Genomic DNA, 20,254 nt, shown 5'->3' on the forward strand with positions numbered 1-20,254 from the left:
GTATGATTGATGGGTGTAATATGGGTTATAGAGTATAGAGCTTGGACTTACTCCAGATGTGTACCTTTCAAAAGAGTGCTAGCTCCACTTGGTCATTTTCACTTCCTGAACTTCAGAGGTAAATTGTATAAAAAAAGAGGTGATAACTTTTTTTTACATTTGATATATTTGGTAATTCATTCATGGCACTTTCAGAAGCTGGTATTGTCTAGTCTGGCAAAATTCATTTTCCCTATTTTAATAGCTGTTATGGATAGTGTACTTTAGACTAATTAAGGCTGATTTTTTTAGCGCAAGTGAGCAGTCCTTTTAGTTAGCAGTGTGCTTAGATCATGTACAATTTCAAAAAGCACAATATCCAAAGACATTTCAGCAGCAGTACAAGAAAGTAACCTATAGGTATACCAACATTATCTCCATTATGCATGTTGCAAATGTAAACAACTTCACCTTACACCCACCACTATCTCAGAATATCTTTAGAGCACCCCTTCTGACGCCATGAATGTTTGCAGTCATCGTCATTTAAATTATAGACGTTTTCGCCCATGCGGGCATGTACGTCTGGTTAATGTCCATAAGCGGACTATTTAATTGATCCCGGGGGAAGGAATTAGAGCCACATCCCCCAGACATTACAGTGTTTCCTGCGTTCTTTTTTATATTCGGAATATCTCACTTCTTTCCGATGCGAGTTGAATAGCTTCAACCATCTGATATCTTTATGATGGTTCCAAAATTGTCTGTCGTGCTGGTGTGAAGGAAATATGTGTACAAGACGAATACAGAGCATCATTACAGCTGCCACCAGTTTACTCAATGCCTTGGTAAATCACAGCAAATGAAAGTGGTGCTGCATTAAAGCTATAAAACTGTTTTGACAAAGATAACGGTAATGGGGTCTGGCTGAGGTTAGATAACATGCAGTTTTACAGAAACTTAGTAGATTAAATACCAAATCAACACGCAATCGTCAAACTGCGATTAATGTAAAACGCACGTAAGGTCGAGGTAATTAAAGTACACAAGTCCTGACAAATAAGTAATTAAGTCGGTCACTCACTTTAATTAAATCCTAATAAAAAATAGTATATACCTAATGTACCGGTCCCGATAGTCAATGGATCCTTTATCATATCGATCGTGTGCTTATAATTGACAAATTCACCGGCATCTGTAATGGTCTGTTTAGCATGGATGACTGCACTCTGATTTAAAAGGCAAATTACAACAACGTTTACACAGCGTTTGTAATGGTCCTTATTGAAAGCCGATGACTATACTCTGATTAAAAGGCAAATTACAACAACATTTACACAACGTTTGCAATGGTCCTTATTGAAAGCAGATGACTATACTTTGATTAAAAGGGCAAATTACAACAACGTTTACACAGCGTTTGTAATGGTCGTTATTGAAAGCAGATGACTATACCCTGATTTAAAATGGCAAATTACAACAACGTTTACACAGCGTTTGTAATGGTCCTTATTGAAAGCCGATGCCTATACCCTGATTAAAAGGGCAAATTACAAACAACGTTTACACAGCGTTTGTAATGGTCCTTATTGAAAGCCGATGACTATACTCTGATTAAAAGACAAATTACAACAACGTTTACACAGCGTTTGTAATGGTCCTTATTGAAAGCCGATGACTATACTCTGATTAAAAGGCAAATTACAACAACGTTTACACAGCGTTTGCAATGGTCCTTATTGAAAGCAGATGACTATACTCTGATTAAAAGGGCAAATTACAACGTTTACACAGCGTTTGTAATTGTCCTTATTGAAAGCCGATGACTATACTCTGATTAAAAGGCAAATTACAACAACGTTTACACAGCGTTTGTAATGGTCCTTATTGAAAGCCGATGACTATACTCTGATTAAAAGGCAAATTACAACAACATTTACACAACGTTTGCAATGGTCCTTATTGAAAGCAGATGACTATACTTTGATTAAAAGGGCAAATTACAACAACGTTTACACAGCGTTTGTAATGGTCGTTATTGAAAGCAGATGACTATACCCTGATTTAAAATGGCAAATTACAACAACGTTTACACAGCGTTTGTAATGGTCCTTAGTGAAAGCCGATGACTATACCCTGATTAAAAGGGCAAATTACAAACAACGTTTACACAGCGTTTGTAATGGTCCTTATTGAAAGCCGATGACTATACTCTGATTAAAAGACAAATTACAACAACGTTTACACAGCGTTTGTAATGGTCCTTATTGAAAGCCGATGACTATACTCTGATTAAAAGGCAAATTACAACAACGTTTACACAGCGTTTGTAATGGTCCTTATTGAAAGCCGATGACTATACTCTGATTAAAAGGCAAATTACAACAACATTTACACAACGTTTGCAATGGTCCTTATTGAAAGCAGATGACTATACTTTGATTAAAAGGGCAAATTACAACAACGTTTACACAGCGTTTGTAATGGTCCTTATTGAAAGCAGATGACTATATCCTGATTTAAAATGGCAAATTACAACAACGTTTACACAGCGTTTGTAATGGTCCTTATTGAAAGCCGATGACTATACCCTGATTAAAATGGCAAATTACAAACAACGTTTACACAGCGTTTGTAATGGTCCTTATTGAAAGCCGATGACTATACTCTGATTAAAAGGCAAATTACAACAACGTTTACACAGCGTTTGTAATGGTCCTCATTGAAAGCAGATGACTATACCCTGATTTAAAATGGCAAATTACAACAACGTTTACACAGCGTTTGTAATAGTCCTTATTGAAAGCCGATGACTATGCTCTATATACTCTGATTAAAAGGCAAATTACAACAACGTTTACACAGCGTTTGCAATGGTCCTTACTGAAAGCAGATGACTATACTCTGATTAAAATGGCAAATTGCAACAACGTTTACACAGCGTTTGTAATGGTCCTCATTGAAAGCAGATGACTATACCCTGATTTAAAATGGCAAATTGCAACAACGTTTACACAGCGTTTGCAATGGTCCTTATTGAAAGCCGATGACTATACTCTGATTAAAAGGGCAAATTACAAACAACGTTTACACAGCGTTTGTAATGGTCCTTATTGAAAGCAGATGACTATACTCTGATTAAAATGGCAAATTACAACAACGTTTACACAGCGTTTGTATTGGATGCAGATGATTTCACTCTAAGTAGCAAGGCAAATTGCACGAAAGTTAACGGGAGTACAAGCTTCCCTCTGAACCTCGTGTAAAGATGAACACGTTTCTAATACGAAAAATACGCATCACTCAGAACTATGGAACAAGGTAATGATGTATTCTAGTTACATGTTAGATATAATCATATCATTTAAATTGTATACATTTATGCTTGAATAAGGAGCCAGTTATGTTGTTTATCTCTGTCTTCCTGTGTGTGTGTGTGTGTGTGTGTGTGTGTGAAGGGTACAAGTTCTGGCGTAATGTCATTTTCAATAGATAATGATGCCTTTGAGATTTTATCATAAGTTTTGGACCATTCAGGGATTTACCACCGATTTAAACAACATGTAACTTCACGATATATTTTGTATAATACCTCACATTTTTGTTATAATACGCATACTGACATCACATAAAGTAAATTCGTAAAAATGTCATACGGCTCTGTATACGTAATGACGAATAATCAATAACAATATAAAAAAGCTAATTACAGTATTAAGCTCAACATCAAACTCAGTGACAGAAAATGAATTCAAAGGTCATATTTACATACAAACATTTTACAACTAGGAATTTGAGTTCCAACATTGTGTGACACGTGAACCATCAATACTTAGTACATCCATCGCTGTAGGTAATCGTGTGTGGTCGGACTGTTTTTTATATTCAAGACTGAAAACTGAGTAATATGGTACACCTCAACTTTTGATTTAGTTGGTCTGCCACCAGCATTAATCTAGTGTAAACTGCAAGAAATGTTCACGTGCTGTTGACTTTCACAACAATTGTCAAAAAGTGATCATATGAAAAACACTCGTGGCGAAAATATGGACTGTTGTAGATACATAGAAGATTGCCGTTTTCGTGAAAGTAAATGGTCGCAATCATGCTTTGGGTTCAAAAATGAATCGTTAGCAAATATATTTCACTGCCAGTGTTTCTGTTGTCTCATAATGTACGGACAGACCAGGCATTTATTCTTGCTTTTGCGACCGACCATTTATATTTTTGTTATTATTATTATTATTATTGGTGTTGTTGTTGCTGCTGCTGTTGTTGTTGTGGGAGTGGAGGGGAGAGTTGAAGGTGGAATTATTTTCCAAACATGATCTTATTTTTTTACCGCGATATAATTTATTTGTTCAGGTAATGTAACGGATATAATTAGTACCTTTCCTAAAAAAACAGAGAAAGAATATCGTTTTCAGTCTCTTGGACGGGGGGACCGGGGGGGGGGGGCAGATTTTTTTTTTCTCCAAAAATTCCCTCATACCCTCCTGAAAATTAAATGGTCAGTTTCTTACATGACTATATCAAACAGTGCGCTGGGGCCCCGAGTGGCCGAGTGGTCTAAAGAGCTCTCTGTTACGGATCACTGCCATCTCACCTCTGTCTGCGTGGGTTCGAGTCTCGGATTCGGCCAATGTGGGTATGCAAGAAAGCTTGCCAGTAGCTTCTCGTGGGTCGGTGGTTCTTTCCGAGGTTTTCCCGGGTTCTTCCTCCACCATTAATACTGGCCGCCATGTATAGCCTATCGTGTGCTGAAAAATGGCATTAAACCCTACAACAACAACAACAACAACAACAACATCAAACAGTGCAAAATAAAGAATAACGTTGAGCCACTAGAACATTTCAGGGACTGTTTAAAAATGTGATGATGCGAACCACTTATGAAATCGGTCAGCAATCAAAATAAGTGTTATTTTTAATTGCTTTTTCTGTCCATTCTAAAATTACTATAGTATGACTATGTGTAACTTTGTTCTTGGCAGTAGAAGATCAACCAGCCTGTGAATATCTCTACTAATAGAAGTCTATACCTGACACCAAATGATTGAAGTGGCATTATGTTCATTCATATCGTGACATTTTGGCGTGACTTACACTTTCAATCAGGTATTGTAATCCTGAACTTGTAGTTCGTTACCAAGAAATGGTACTATTTATTATTATTGACTCATAATGGTGGTGGGGGATTTCGGCTACTTTAATGAGATTTATTGACTGTGCAGGACAGATATGAACCCCATTTTGCAAATACCGTTCTTATTGCTTATTTTGCTTGTTATATATAGAGGTCTCAAATTTATGTCAAAAAATTAAAAATGAGATACAGCATTTTTTAACAAGGAAATACAGTCACCTCCCTATTATTTATTTAATTGTAGTTATGGTGGTAGAATAGCGTACTGATTATTGGGCAGTATGATTAAACTCTACATCTACTTTATAGTAAATAATAGCTGTATACTGGGCATTTTTCATCAACCTTTGGTACAATGATGCCGCCTTTGGCTTGCCAAACTCTGCGTAAAGGACAGGGAGTAAGATGGTAAGACACCATATATCAAGTGGGAAAAATAACAGAGGTCGTTAGGTCGGCAGAAACCAGATCCAACAGGCCGGGCCATAATTGAGTTTTTTATAGATTTAAAAACAAATTGGGAATAATCTGTTATAATGCCAAGTGAGTGTGACTACACACCCCTTTAGTTAGACATAGCGTTTCGAAGCAAAAATGGAGAGTAAACAGTTTTGCGGGAAACTTGTGTTGGTCACTGCTGCGGTATGCATACAGCAGAGTTTAGGAGTTATAAAGTATAGTTATGGTGAAAGTGTGGTGTTGGAACATGGGAAAATTCCATTATACGTGTGAATTGTGGTGGTAATAATATGGCAAGATACATGAAGAGGATATCTTGCGACTGTATAATCATTCAATAACAGAAAGAAGCAAAAACAACAAGGTTTATCAAACTTAAGAAATAGTTTGTCTATTTATAAAACTTAAGAAATAATTTAATTCTCTAAGTTCTGACACGAAAATTGAAGAGGAACTTATATTATTGTGAATTAAATCCGAAATAATCTTAAAACGTTATATCACAGTCCAAAAGAATAGAGTGTTCCGAATGAATTTCAGATGATGTGCTGATGTACCAATATCCTTGAATATGTTGAAGTGTCAACAGTCATGATGTATCACAATCACACTGTCCAAAACATCTTTGAACAAATTCACAATAATTTTAGAATTGCATTTAGTCCAAAGTCAATGAGCATTTTGTAACTCCAATAAATAATCCAAATAAATGAGTCCTCTCAAATTATATCTAAAAACAACATTAAAATACATCTGTAGACTGATTATAAACAAGACCATACTAAATATGAAAGTAATTATTTCTCCATTTATACGACCTAATATACACCTTACGGATCTACGTTGCAATATTTTCCTATCTATGTAGCAATACCTCCCACGTGACATACTTAACTATACGTTCCCACTTCGCAAAAGAACCCACCTGACTTTATCGTCCAATGGAAAATTACCCAAAACTTGTAAGTTCATTACTAAGACTAATTTAAAATTTAGTCAACATCTATTTATAACTCAGTGCAATCTACAGGCATGTACCAAAGGTAAAGGCACATAATATTTATACATAAGATACTGAGTACTTATCAATCGAGCATATAATGAAGTTGTCTTTGAGTGAATTGGGTTAACCTGTATATGATAAGCACAGCATCGTGCATATTATCACACATTTGAGCGACTTTCTTCTTAGAAGGCAAATACCCTAGAGTTGATGCGGTTTATATATTACTGGTGAGTAGATAGCTAATTAGTCTGGTTAAAACAAGCAGCCCGAGATCGACACCAAGTTCCGACTCAATAGCAATCGATTTGTTGGGTTCAATAGCCAATTCCGGCTCAAAGACATTTGGAATGGCCGGTTTCCAAGGACAACTTTAGTGATTTAAAAGACAAGATTCTTAATGACAAAAAGCAGGAATCAAAGAAATCGCAGTAAATTTCGAGCCCTAGCAAAGCTGGGTAATGTCAAATATTGCAAAAAGTAGGTCGTGTCTCCGTATCAAAAAAACAAACCTGAATCCGACGTTTCTATATTTCTATATGATATGAATCCTTGTCTACAAGCATCACTCGAACAGAAACTTAGCGAAATTGGTGGTTTTCACTTTAACCAATTGTAGGCGGTACAGATAAAAACGAAACTGTACCAGGCCCACATAATGCATATAATGAAGCTGAGTTAGACTTATTACAGTAGAAGCCTAGTTCCGAAATGAGACCATTATCATACTGAAGCCTAGTTCCGAAATGAGATCATTATCATACTGAAGCCTAGTTCCGAAATGAGACCATTATCTTACTGAAGCCTAGTTCCGAAATGAGACCATTATCATACTGAAGCCTAGTTCCGAAATGAGACCATTATCTTACTGAACCCTAGTTCCGAAATGAGACCATTATCATACTGAAGCCTAGTTCCAAAATGAGACCATTATCATACTGAACCCTAGTTCCGAAATGAGACCATTATCATACTGGACATGGATGAGATAAAGAGGCAGGTTGGTGACGATAATGACATCATACAAAGATTCATCGATAAATGGGCACTAGACTAATGCAAAATGTTTCAGTTCTAATTATACCTCGTTTCTCGTACGTACCTACATTCCAACACAAAAGTGCATACCACCACACTCGGTTATTAACGTTAATAACAAAGACAACCACTGCTTTCAGTGGATTATTCTAATTGTTCGTTACCTTACAGACAATAATAACGTCGATCGGCTGGACAAGTACCGCACATGCACTGGCAAGCACAACTTTGCTGGAATTGGCTTTCCAGCAAAGGTTAATGACATTGATAAGTTTGCGTATCGGCCAATAAATTGAAGTCAGTGTCTTTTGTATGGAAAATGGTCTAAACCTGCTGCTCGACAGTGAGTCGCAAAATACAATGCATCATTCGATAGACCACTTGCTACTCATATGTACCGTACGTGAAAATGAAAAGAGTCGCTATGTCCGGACAAAGAACCTAAGCCGCATTATACTGCGTCACAATAAACACAACGTCCGCAGCCGGTGCCTGCACGTTTTCAGCCAGGCCGACCTATAGGAAACCCACAATAAAGTCTACCTCATTGTGTGTCCATACTTTAGTCAGTCAGTAACATCTTCGTCATTAATAATCAACACAGCCACTTTCGCGTCTCATGTGTCATCTATGCAGATTTCGAGGCACGGAATGTACCATTTGAAGGCACTTTAGAAAATCATAGAAACAGTTTAACATAAAACAACAAGCAGGTTCCGTGTAGCTTTTGCTACATGGTTGTTTGTAGTGACAGTGTTTCCAATGAACCACTACAGCTGCCACGTTTATTAAAAGCCTAGAGAATGAAATGGAAAATAGCCGAAATGTGCTCATAATCAAGGTAGAGATAATTATAGATGGAGACGACTTGGGAATATTTTTGAAAAAGGTGTAAACTGTTACATCTACGGGAAGGAACAAGATAATGATTGGTTGCGACACCACTGCCATATTGCAGGCAAATATAGAGGCGTCGCACGCAACACGTGCAATCTCAACCTGTGCATCTACCTATAGAAGCTAAAGATGACAGGTCTTATTCATAATATTCGTGGCTGTTAGGCAATTTTATTATGGAGGCTACATCCTTGAATGGTAAGATATGCGCCATTCCTAACAATATAGATGGATACTATACTTTATGTTTTCTCAGGGGCAGCAAATCTTTATCGACAGACTTCAGTTTAGGAACAGCGACCTGGAAATGTTTCGGGCTGCAATGACAGTGGATTCATTTAGCCTATTTAATGAAAAACCCAGACGCTAACATTGACCTATATCTGCGCAAGGGCATTTACCCGCACGAACACAGAAACAGCTGGGACCGATTCGAAGAAACGCACCTGCCTCCTATATAGTCTTTCTAAAGTCAGCTAACCCGCACAGGTGTTTCTGAGAAAGGAGAATACGAACATGTACTAATGTGTGAAAAGCCTTTGGATATCAGGACATTGGAAGCTTCCACGACCTATACCTTAAGACTGACTATTATCAGACGTGTCAGCCAAGCCAGTATCACAGTCGCGAAAGATCTTTGACAATAGGTAAGACAGGCCTAAAGTTTAACCGTCCCATCCATAAGAGGCAAGATATTTTTGAGCTTAACAAGAACCTGATGTACGACCTCTAGTGTCTACCGCCTTATTACTTAAGATTCTCATATCTACGCCTCGAGCGACTCTCATTGAAAGCGTTCACTATGCAGTACATTAAATAAAATGGTGGTAGGAAAGTTTAGGGATATGTGCTCGAAAACGTTTAAAGTTTTTTGCCAAGTTTGTCGCCCTTTGCTTATTCCCAGCGCACTTCCAGCATAAGACTATTCCAAATACAAGACCGTTTTCCTTAACTGTTGAGTCCCTCAAGCAAACAAGACACAAACCTAAAGTAGAGTTTTCGGTTCTGGCTTGGTGAAGGGAGCCAGCATTATGTCTCCCATCTTTTCAGCTCGACTTTCCGCACAACAACAAGGTCAACGGCTTAAACCTCTAACAGTCACACAAGTACTTAATTAATCAACAGTTTGACGTTCTACCCTGCCAGATACTTAATTATCCGGATGAATAATTATCCTGGCAAAGTGCTGCAAAATACCAGTGCAGCGGACAGTAAGTGATAAAGCACAGGAAACATTTTCGTCAGCTGTTTTACCGGTCAGTAAAATCTGCACTTTTTCATGTATTAACAACGCTTGAGTAGCAGACTTTCGTGGTTTTCTTGAATCAGTGCCAACGGTGTAAACATTCTTTTTTAACTGAGTCTCAAATTAATCCCATTCATCAAGTGATGGAAAGAGAGTACTTTAATATTTTCAAAGTTTATTTCATTTGGATTTCCATTTCCAAAACAAAATCCATTAACATAAACTTAAAATTTATTTCGAAACGCGCATGTGCACAAATCAAACTTCGGGTAACTTTTCACAATACTATGAAGGAATTTATACATATTTTACTGAGTTGTAATTCAGGTTTATTTCCTCGGAGCAATAAAAGCTCTGTAGTTCGAAGCGCAACATTTTTAAACAAATTTAAAGAAGTGTGGGTATTACTCATGTGCCAATGTGGCCGATCTATCCTGATTTTTTTGTTCTTTTTATAACAACGCAATGTACGGTGTGAATTTCGTTCTACAAAACACCTGCTAAATGTCAGATTTATTTAATTATGGTGTGCTACCGGGAAAGATCGTGTTGACTTTAAGGACAACCAACAAAATGTCATGCACTTATTCCGCAATCATCAATTTGACTACACTTGTACTGTCGACAATTTTAGATTTAAAGCAAGTCGATTTTATAATTGTATCATTTTACCGAATTTGATTGATTTTACAACGAAATAAACACTGAAACGGCGTTCATGCCCCTCCCCCGAGTAATGTAAATACTTGGATGGGACATTATAGAACACTTTCAGGATAAAACTTAATTTCCATTTAATAAGGTATTCAAACATGCATTTTAGAGCATACAGTATAAATGAAGTTAGTCCAGTGAATCCGGGATTAAATGTGTGTGTGTGTGTGTGTGTGTGTGTGTGTGTGTGTGTGTGTGTGTTACCCGGCATTCAGTGACAGTTTGAAAATACATGTGTTAGCTTGAGAACACAAGTTGGGGTTATATTCATGCGTCACTTATTAACAATGGGACATGTTAGTTATAGGACCCAGTGACATCTGAATTGTCAATAATTGGTGCATCCAGGGATGTAAGTATCTGTGTGTGGTCTGTCTGTTTTTACTATATAAATCCAAAACTATAGAAAATGAATCCTACCTTGACTTTATATAACATTGTATGGCTATAAACAATGGGAGGAGGGATAGTCATGTACGTTTCAAACAGTCAGTCTTAGGAAAAGAACAGATTTATAATTATGCACTGTTTAATCAATATGGAATATTAGCTTTCGTAAATAGCAAATATGTGCATATCTGATCAACTTACAGGCCTCCAAACTCTCACGACCTGGTCAGTTGTAAGGCAATCTAGAGGACGATTTTAAGCTTTTAAAAATAAAGTAATCATATTGGAGACTTTAATATTAATTTCAGTTTCGATATTAACAACAAATGGCATAATATGATTCAGTTACACTATCTTACTTGGGTAATAAACGTTCCAACAAGAGTATCAGCCATTTCTGCTGATCCACCAATTCTACACTAACTATGACAGCACACCTCTCTCTCTGCGTGGGTTCGAGTCTCGGATTCGGCTAATGTGGGTATGTAAGAAAGCTTGTCAGTAGCTTCTTGTGGGTCGGTGGTTCTTTCCGGGTTTTTTCCAGGTTCTTCCTCCACCATTAATACTGGCCGTCATGTATAGCCTATCGTGTGCTGAAAAATGGCGTTAAACCCAACAACAACAACAGCAACAACTATGACAGCTTCTACAGCCTTACAAACTTTATGTAACTTGTTTCTCTTAGTCCACTATTTCATTTTGTGTTCCTCGTCAAGCAGCAGAGCACAAAGAAGAACAATTCATATTCCAGTAAGAAATACTTATGCTTTGGAAAAAAATGACTGAAAGCGAACTTCTTTCACAAAATATTATCTCATTAATCCTGTCTCAAACATGCCCCGATTATTATTTGGCTATCTGTGACAACTGTTTGTTGATTATGTATATACGCTTCCGTAAGCTGGCATTAAACCGTCAAAACAACCGAATTAGTATACTAGTGAAATCGCTGAGAAACAATGTAAATGAAGCCTTGATCATAAAAGTGCAGCCTTTACCAATTACTGTTTATTTCGGAACTAAGCCAAATGTCTATTTATCGAAACTAAATTCACCGTTATTAAAGAATCCATTGCTTTTCACGCTGATAAGATATCAGTCTGGAACCACCTACGATAATTAGCTTGTACGTATATAGTACTTGAAAGTTCGTGAAAGCTCAGAGCCATTGCCTTTAGGTACACCGATGATCGCGATACTGAAAATCAACGAATCCTCTTTCTTTAACGAAACACTTGAATGGTCTAATTTTACAAAGCCTAACATAGATAAATGTACCGCGGTCGCGAATGAAAGGTTATCTGATCATTCCACTTTTAATATCCCCCAACTGCATTAGCTGATATTATTAATATTAGCACTAAACTAGACATTAATAAATCGACGAGTTTAGACGGAATCTACTGAAACATTCTAAAAGTTAAGACTTCAAAGATCTCTGAATGATTAAAAAATGCAATTAAATTGCAGTATCATTTCCTGAAAATTTTCAGTCATGAAAATTAGCCAAGGTATTCGCAATTCCTGAGGTAGAGGAAATGAATGGCCCATCAAAGTACCGACCCAAATGTGTATTACCTGTTCATTAAAAAATGAATGAAACAATTTTCAGAAAGCATTTCGTCATGTCATACTGCCTAATTAGACTAATAGACCAGTAGCCTCTCGCGACTGAATCCTCAGAATTTACTGGAGAAAAATTCTTAATCTTAAAGAACTATTCGATTTAGTTGACAATTCCGTTCTCGTGAAGCAATTATCAGTCAGTAGAATATTTGTCAAACTCGTTTTCTTGGTCCAGATTATATCTCGCTACAGGTTCTTGGACGGTTAACATTTCACTCATAGAGTACAGAGGGTTACTTGTAATCTCTCACTAGTAGATAACATGCTGTTTGTACGGGTAACATCTCACTAATAGATTGCAAAATATTGTACGGGTAACATCTTACTAATAGATCACAAAATATTGTGCGGGTAACATCTCACTAATAGATTACATGTTGTTGTACGCGTAACATCTCACTTATAGATTACAAAATATAGTACGGGTAACATCTCACTAACAGATTACAAAATATTGTACAGGTAACATCTCACTAATAGATTACAAAATATTGTACGGGTAACATCTCACTAATATATCACGGGTTGATGTACGGGTAAAATACTTCTGATTCAAGTTGTTCTACTTTAATCAATGACTTACGTTTACATTCAGTGCCGTGTCAAGCTGGACACTTTTTTGACCTTTATATATTTAATATACCCAGTAATATATAAACTTAATTGAGCACAAACTTAAACTTTATCTTAACTTATATCTGCTTGGTACAAACAAAACCGATATATATATATATATATATATATATATATATATATATATATATATATATATATATATATATATATATATATAGGGTAAAGAGAAGAAAAAGTAGTCTTGTGTAAATGTTTACCTGGTCAATCGCTTTATTGTTCTAGAAAATAAAACAACATACTTCTTACTGGTAAACTACAATTGTACCATACTTGGAAACACATCAGATTATATATTCAGACCTGATACCTGAACAGAGAAAATCTCTCTCTCTCTCTCTCTCTTTGATAATTCCCACTTCAATATTGACTGCCAACAGAAATGTGTATTCTTTATTTTAAAGGAATCGTGACATAGAAGTCTCATAGCAACTTTTCACCATATTGTGTTACATGCCCACTTAATCTTACATGCTTGCTCTGGCATTCGATACAGGTGTTTCCATATCAAGCACCCAGACCTGAACAATTTAGGTTGCTTCTTTTAAGTCCGCGCGTCGATATTTGTGGAGGAGGTGAATCGAACTTTAAGTTTTAAATTTCATTCATATAGCAAAGCTAAAATTATTTCGCAAGTGTAAAAGAGTGGGTATGTATTACAAACAAGCAGCATTCTTGTTTTGGTACAAGTCGAAAAAAGAACTTATTTGATATGACCTAAATACATCTAAACCTCGCCGCCTTGACGCATCCCTCACGCCATATCAAACTCGTTCTTTCCACCGACTCAGTACAAAACACGTATGTAGTTTTCATACATATCTCTGACTCACTGAAGAAGGATTATCAAATAACATAATCTTAGATCAACCTCCGATAATGAACTCCACATCTAAAAAAAACACCTCTTGTACTATATCAACACCTACCATCATAATTTTCTTAACCCTACAATTCAAATTCCTTTGCTTTTATTAAAATAAAACTTCTTTCTTAAGCAACTGGACTGAGAAATTAGAGTCTCTCGGTTGTAGCTGTATCGCTATATCCAGATATAAGGAGAGTGTGTGTTGATGACTGAGCTATTTTAATTGTCTCTAAGTGCATAATTGTATCATTTTATCCAGATATAACATGAGAGTGTGTTGATGACTGATATATTTAGAGTCTCTAAGTACATAATTGTATCATTTTATCCAGATATAACATGAGAGTGTGTTGATGACTGGGCTATTTAGAGTCTCAAAGTACATAATTGTAACATTTTTTCCAGATATAACATGAGAGTGTGTTGATGATTGAGCTATTTAGAGTCTCAGAGTACATAATTGTATCATTTTATCCAGATATAACATGAGTGTGTTGATGACTGAGCTATTTAGAGTCTCTAAGTACATACTTGTATAGTTATATCCAGATATAACGCGAGAGCATGTTGATATCCCAGTGAACAGGACGCATGAGTGTTCGTAAACATTATTTATGTGCTTGGATGTACTTTCAAAAGTCGTGTGTTTGTGTGTGCATGAGTGCGTCCGTGCGTGCGTGTCTTATTCTACTCTTATGTCTCTATAACATCTGACATGTTGAAATGTGCATACCTCTGTAAGCAGAATATATTCATTATGGTCATTGTTGTATATGAATAAGTAGAATAGATATACTATCATTATGTTGAAGATCACGTGGGTTTTTAATAGCCAAATATATTATCCTAGTAAAAAAAAGAAGTTATTATTACTGTTATTATTATTATTATTATTAAGATAGGAAACCTCGAAATCTCGTATACTACGTCTTCAAATTATGACTGAGCTGCAAGCGGCATGCATATATAATAAAACAAGGGATCTTCGCATGCAAATTTTCTTCAGTTTAAGTCGAGAAAAACCCATTAATTATACTTTAAACAGTAATGCAACATAAAGAAGAACAATAAGCCAAATTAGCATATAAGGAGCCATCGATAGAATAAGATGGGCGTGAAAATATTCCATATAATGATTAGGAGCCAGAAACAATATAGCATATCCACTTGGTCCCCCACCCGCACACATGCTATCAAATGTGTACTTTTCATTGTTAATTATAGTTTATAAACTTTCATCGAAAGGTGTAACGGACAAGACATAAGGAGAATAGACAGGCGGTCAAACGAACAAACTGACAGATGGAAATAATTTCTCCATTGATTAGTGTTCCGACTCTTATGTCCTGAACTGAGTAAAAGAAAAGAGCAAAAACCAACGCGTTTTGTAAAATTTAAGAAATGATTTTTTCCTAAAACTGAAAGGCCCATTGTTGTTGCATTTATGGTTGCTTACATTGTTGTTGTTATATATTTAGTTTTATGTTATTTTTATATTATTTTTTTTTATAATTATTGGAAAGGGATTTTTAATGCTCCAGAACACAGTGAGACAAATCAATATTAGAAAAATGTAAAATCATAAAATTAAAAAGTGGTCGGCTATGGATTTCAATTGCTACGGTACCAGGTTTTAACAACCCCAGAAAAATTACATTACCTCGGCCGGCGATCTCGTTTGACATCATTAAACATTGGTTGACAAAATCCTTGAACAGCATCGTTAAAGTTCAATAATGTAAAAATATTCTTGACTTCAGTCACCCGGCCCACTTTGGCTTTCATCGCGAAACCCGAACTTGATATAGTCATAGACTAAGATGTGATCGGCATGACGATAGAGTAGTCGAACCACCCACCCCCATCCCTGCATCCTTCATATTCTGGGAAATCAGCAGCTTTCATTTTTGTGCTTGCAGAACGACAATTTCGTATTTTCGGCGAGTGATTCAATTACCCCTGGTGACCAAGTAGCGAAAAAGCGCTCGCCTTTACCGATCCCTGCCATTTCACTTATGTCCGTGTGGGTATGTGAGAAAGCTTACCAACAGCTTCCTGTGGGTTGGTGGTTCTTACTGGAGTTTTTCCGGGTTCTTCCTCCACCAGCTATACTGGCCGATATGTACAGCTAACGTGTTTCTGAAAAAATGGCGTTTAACCCACAACAATCAGACGTGGAGAGATCGCGATCTACAACTATGCTGTCCCTCTAGCTTTCTTCTGTAAAGGTTCCTTTTTTATTTACAATTTATTTTAGTAGTTTGCTTTATTTATTAAATAAACGGCTTGAATTTTACCCATGCTATAACAGAATGTAATTGAAGATTAGTTTAAAAAACAAACATGCGAGGAGTTATTGTTAAAGGTAACGACGATCTAAATTCGGATACATTTTAATGGACAGAGGGGCTAAAGCGCAAAAATGATTCATCTTTCAATCTGCATTACAAGATGCAACGTTGATAGATATGCAGACAATGACTAAAGGTATAACACTGATTTATAGCAGTCCATATGACAACATTATGATTTAAAGACGTCGTAAATGACATTATTAATATCTTATAGGCATGATTTGAATATAAATCGGTTCAAACGACATACAAGTTTGAACGGTTTCCGTAGTTAATGTCTTTTCGCGTCCCTTGTTAATATGATAGATCATGTACTAGGGTTAAGCGTAACCTTATATACCAGTCTCAGCATGAACGATTTTATGATATGAGGAATTGTCAGCCATAGAAAATTACATAAGCAGAAAATAACTAATTTATTTTCGTAATTTTATGCACAACCCCGTAACATTATATACAGACCTTAATCGAAATGCTCTCGTCTCTTTCCGATTTGAGCCGAATAACCGCGACGTTCTGCAAGAGACTCTGAGATAATTGTCGTGATATTTCCCAGATTGGCAATTTTTTGACGGATAACCATTCATATAGATGCGCGAAAAACAGGGTTTAAAAAAATAGTTCTGATAAAACACTTCAGCAAAATATCTGTACATTTATTTTTTGTGTTATTTCGGCAACGTTGTAATGACAAACTTTAAGGAATCGGTCAGTTTCAACTGTCAATGGTGATACGCCATTTACTCACTGTGACGTTATGAAGTTTTTGTGATGCAAAATAACAACCACGGGCATGGGTTGAATTTCAAAATGATCATTATTTACATTCAAGCTTTTTTTCTCTAGTACACTATGGAAAAGGCTGAAGTCATTCTGACTGACACGAACCCCTAACGTCATAAACAATCCCCTAACGTCATTAACAATCCCCTAATGTCATAAAAATCTCTAACGTCATACACAAACACCTAATTTCCTACACAAAACCTAACGTTGTACGTGAACCATAATGTCATACACAAAGCCCTAACCCCTTACACAAAAACACCTAATGTTGTACATAAACCCCTATCGTCATATACAAACACATAACGTCATATACAAATGCCCAATGTCGTACACAAACCCCTAATGACATAAACACACCGCTAATTTCGTACACAAGCATATAACGTCATACACAAAGCCCTAACCCCTTACACAAAAATACCTAATGTTGTACATAAACCCCTAATGTCATATACAAACACATAACGTCATATACAAACTCCCAATGTCGTTCACAAACCCGTAATGACATAAACAAACCGCTAATTTCGTACACAAGCATATAACGTCATACACAAAGCCCTAACGTCGCACACAAAGCACTAACTTCGTACATAATTCCTAAATATAGTACACAAGCCCGTAGCGTAGCGTTTCATTCGAATCAAGATCCACTTAATATTTTAACATAATGTACTGTGTACCAAAAATTATATCGATGGCTAAAGAATGGCAACAACTATGCTTGAATAAAGTGGGTTAAATAGAGTAACTTTTATACATACAATGCATCTTTTTCTGTGCAGTTGTAAAGTCATTTCTCATACTGAGAATAGTTATTAATATTGATTTCACCCACCGCAAAGACGTGAAGACTATTTGGATGCCCACCCCCCCCCCACCCCCCGCCCCTCGCCCACCATACCATTATATACACACAGCATCAGTCATCCATACTTAAATCTGTGAGATTTAAATGGGAAATATATTTGCAGAAATGCACCACTTATAGACTCTATGTCCATATCCCTCTCATCATCAGTTTACACTTTGTGTTACGGATACTTGTGCCAGAATATTACTATGTTACGGAACATCACAAAATAAAACTGTAAGCCAAAACGTACGAAAATCTTTGAACACTTAGAATTATTGTTGAATAATCTAATTTAGTATGATTGTCAGTTAGTTCTGGTTTTCGTACATTGTTGTGCATGTATGTATGTATGTATGTATGTATGTATGTATGTGTGCATGTTTGTATGTAGGTATGCAAGCATGTTTGTATGTAGGTATGTATGTATGTACGTATGTCTAAGCGTGCATTTAATAAACGAATTAATCTCCGGTTTCTAACTGGCTGCTGTCTGTCGTCTTGTCTAGCTGCCGCTGTTCTGAAATTCGATAGTTCGATCTGACTGTAAAGCTCCAATCTACAAGTAATGCAAATGAGGAAATGCAATGGACTCTACTGTATGAGTCAGGACAAATGACGAAATGCAATGGACACTACTGTATGAGTCATGGCAAATGAGGAAATGCAATGGACGCTACTGTATGAGTCAGGACAAATGAGGAAATGCAGTGGACACTACTGTATGAGTCATGGCAAATGAGGAAATGCAATGGACACTATTGTATGAGTCATGGCAAATGAGGAAATGCAATGGACACTACTGTATGAGTCATGGCAAATGACGAAATACAATGGACACTACTGTATGAGTCATGGCAAATGACGAAATGCAATTGACACTACTGTATGAGTCAGGACAAATGACGAAATGCAATGGACACTACTGTATGAGTCAGGACAAATGACGAAATGCAATGAAGGCTTCTCTACAAGTCACTGTATAAATCAGGCAAATGAGGAAATGCGATGGACACTCCGGCATGAGTCACGGCAAATGAGGAAATGCAATGAAGACTTCTGTACAAGTCACTGTATAAATCAGGCAAATGAGGAAATGCGATGGACACTCCGGCATGAGTCACGGTAAATGAGAAATGTAGTGGATACTACTGTACTAGTCAAGGCCAATGAGGAAATGTGATTGACACTACTGCACGAGTCACGGCAAATGAAGAAATGCAATTGACACTATTGTACGAGTCACGGCAAAAGAGAAAATGCATAGGCAACTACGGTAGAGTCACAGAAAATGATGAAATATAATGGACATTACTGTAGTAGTCACGGCAAATGAGGAAATGCAATGGACACCACCGTATTAGAGTGTTTTTTATTCCTTTAACTGCTATATATCAAAGGGTAAGTTAAACACTGTTTGGGGTCTGTTCAGTACCTTTAACCAAAATGAATAACCAAAATGAATAAGTTAGTCATCTGATCACTTAATAAACGGCAACTTTCCTTACTATGATGCATGCATCAGTCTATTTAAAATATGTATCTCCCTCTCTCTCTCTCTCTCTCTCTCTCTCTGACCATATATATGTACAAACACACGTGTTTTTTCCTTTATGAAATTCATCAATGAAATGAACAAACTATATAGTTTACAATTAAACTAAATTCGTTTAAACTGTAAACACAGTATCTGAATATTCGTATACTAATAGAGATTGCATGTATTTCATAATGAAGTGTTCTAATTTACTGAGACAAGATCTACAATGTCGCTTGCAACAAATGGATACAATGCTGATGAAGCTTCCAAAGCATGAAATGAAACATCAGAAGAAATGGAAAAACCTTCTATCACAATAGTCGGACTGTTAAAATGTATAAATCGTTTATTTTCTACTGCTTTTGACAAATGTATCATGTCATGCAACACTAAGAATATAAAACTAATTAACTCATTACGTCCACAATCTTAGACGGAAGTGTGTGTGCGTGTATTTATATATATATATATATATATATATATATATATATATATATATATATATATATATATATATATATATATATATTGGTGAGTACATATATCAATGCATCACGACTTGACTCGTTACTAAATTCATGAAGCCTACGTGTATTGATAACATAGAGCAATATCAGCTTGTTGTTTTTCATGTTTAACTAACAGACAGTTGTAATTTTCGCTCTCGGCGTGAACATAGTGTATCTTTTTCTTTCAGCTATTACTACCGTCCAAATATC

General features: G+C 36.3%; 1 protein-coding gene across 3 annotated transcripts in view; it reads right to left on the minus strand.

Annotated features, from left to right (window-relative positions):
• Window positions 1-20,254, minus strand: part of LOC149777539 (uncharacterized) — a 40,233-nt gene that overhangs the window by 18,915 nt on the left and 1,064 nt on the right. The gene's annotated exons all lie outside the window — the stretch shown is intronic.

The sequence above is a fragment of the Sinohyriopsis cumingii genome, chromosome 18, assembly GCF_028554795.1.
Source record: "Sinohyriopsis cumingii isolate HCF-2022 chromosome 18, ASM2855479v2, whole genome shotgun sequence".
Classification (NCBI taxonomy): domain Eukaryota; kingdom Metazoa; phylum Mollusca; class Bivalvia; order Unionida; family Unionidae; genus Sinohyriopsis; species Sinohyriopsis cumingii.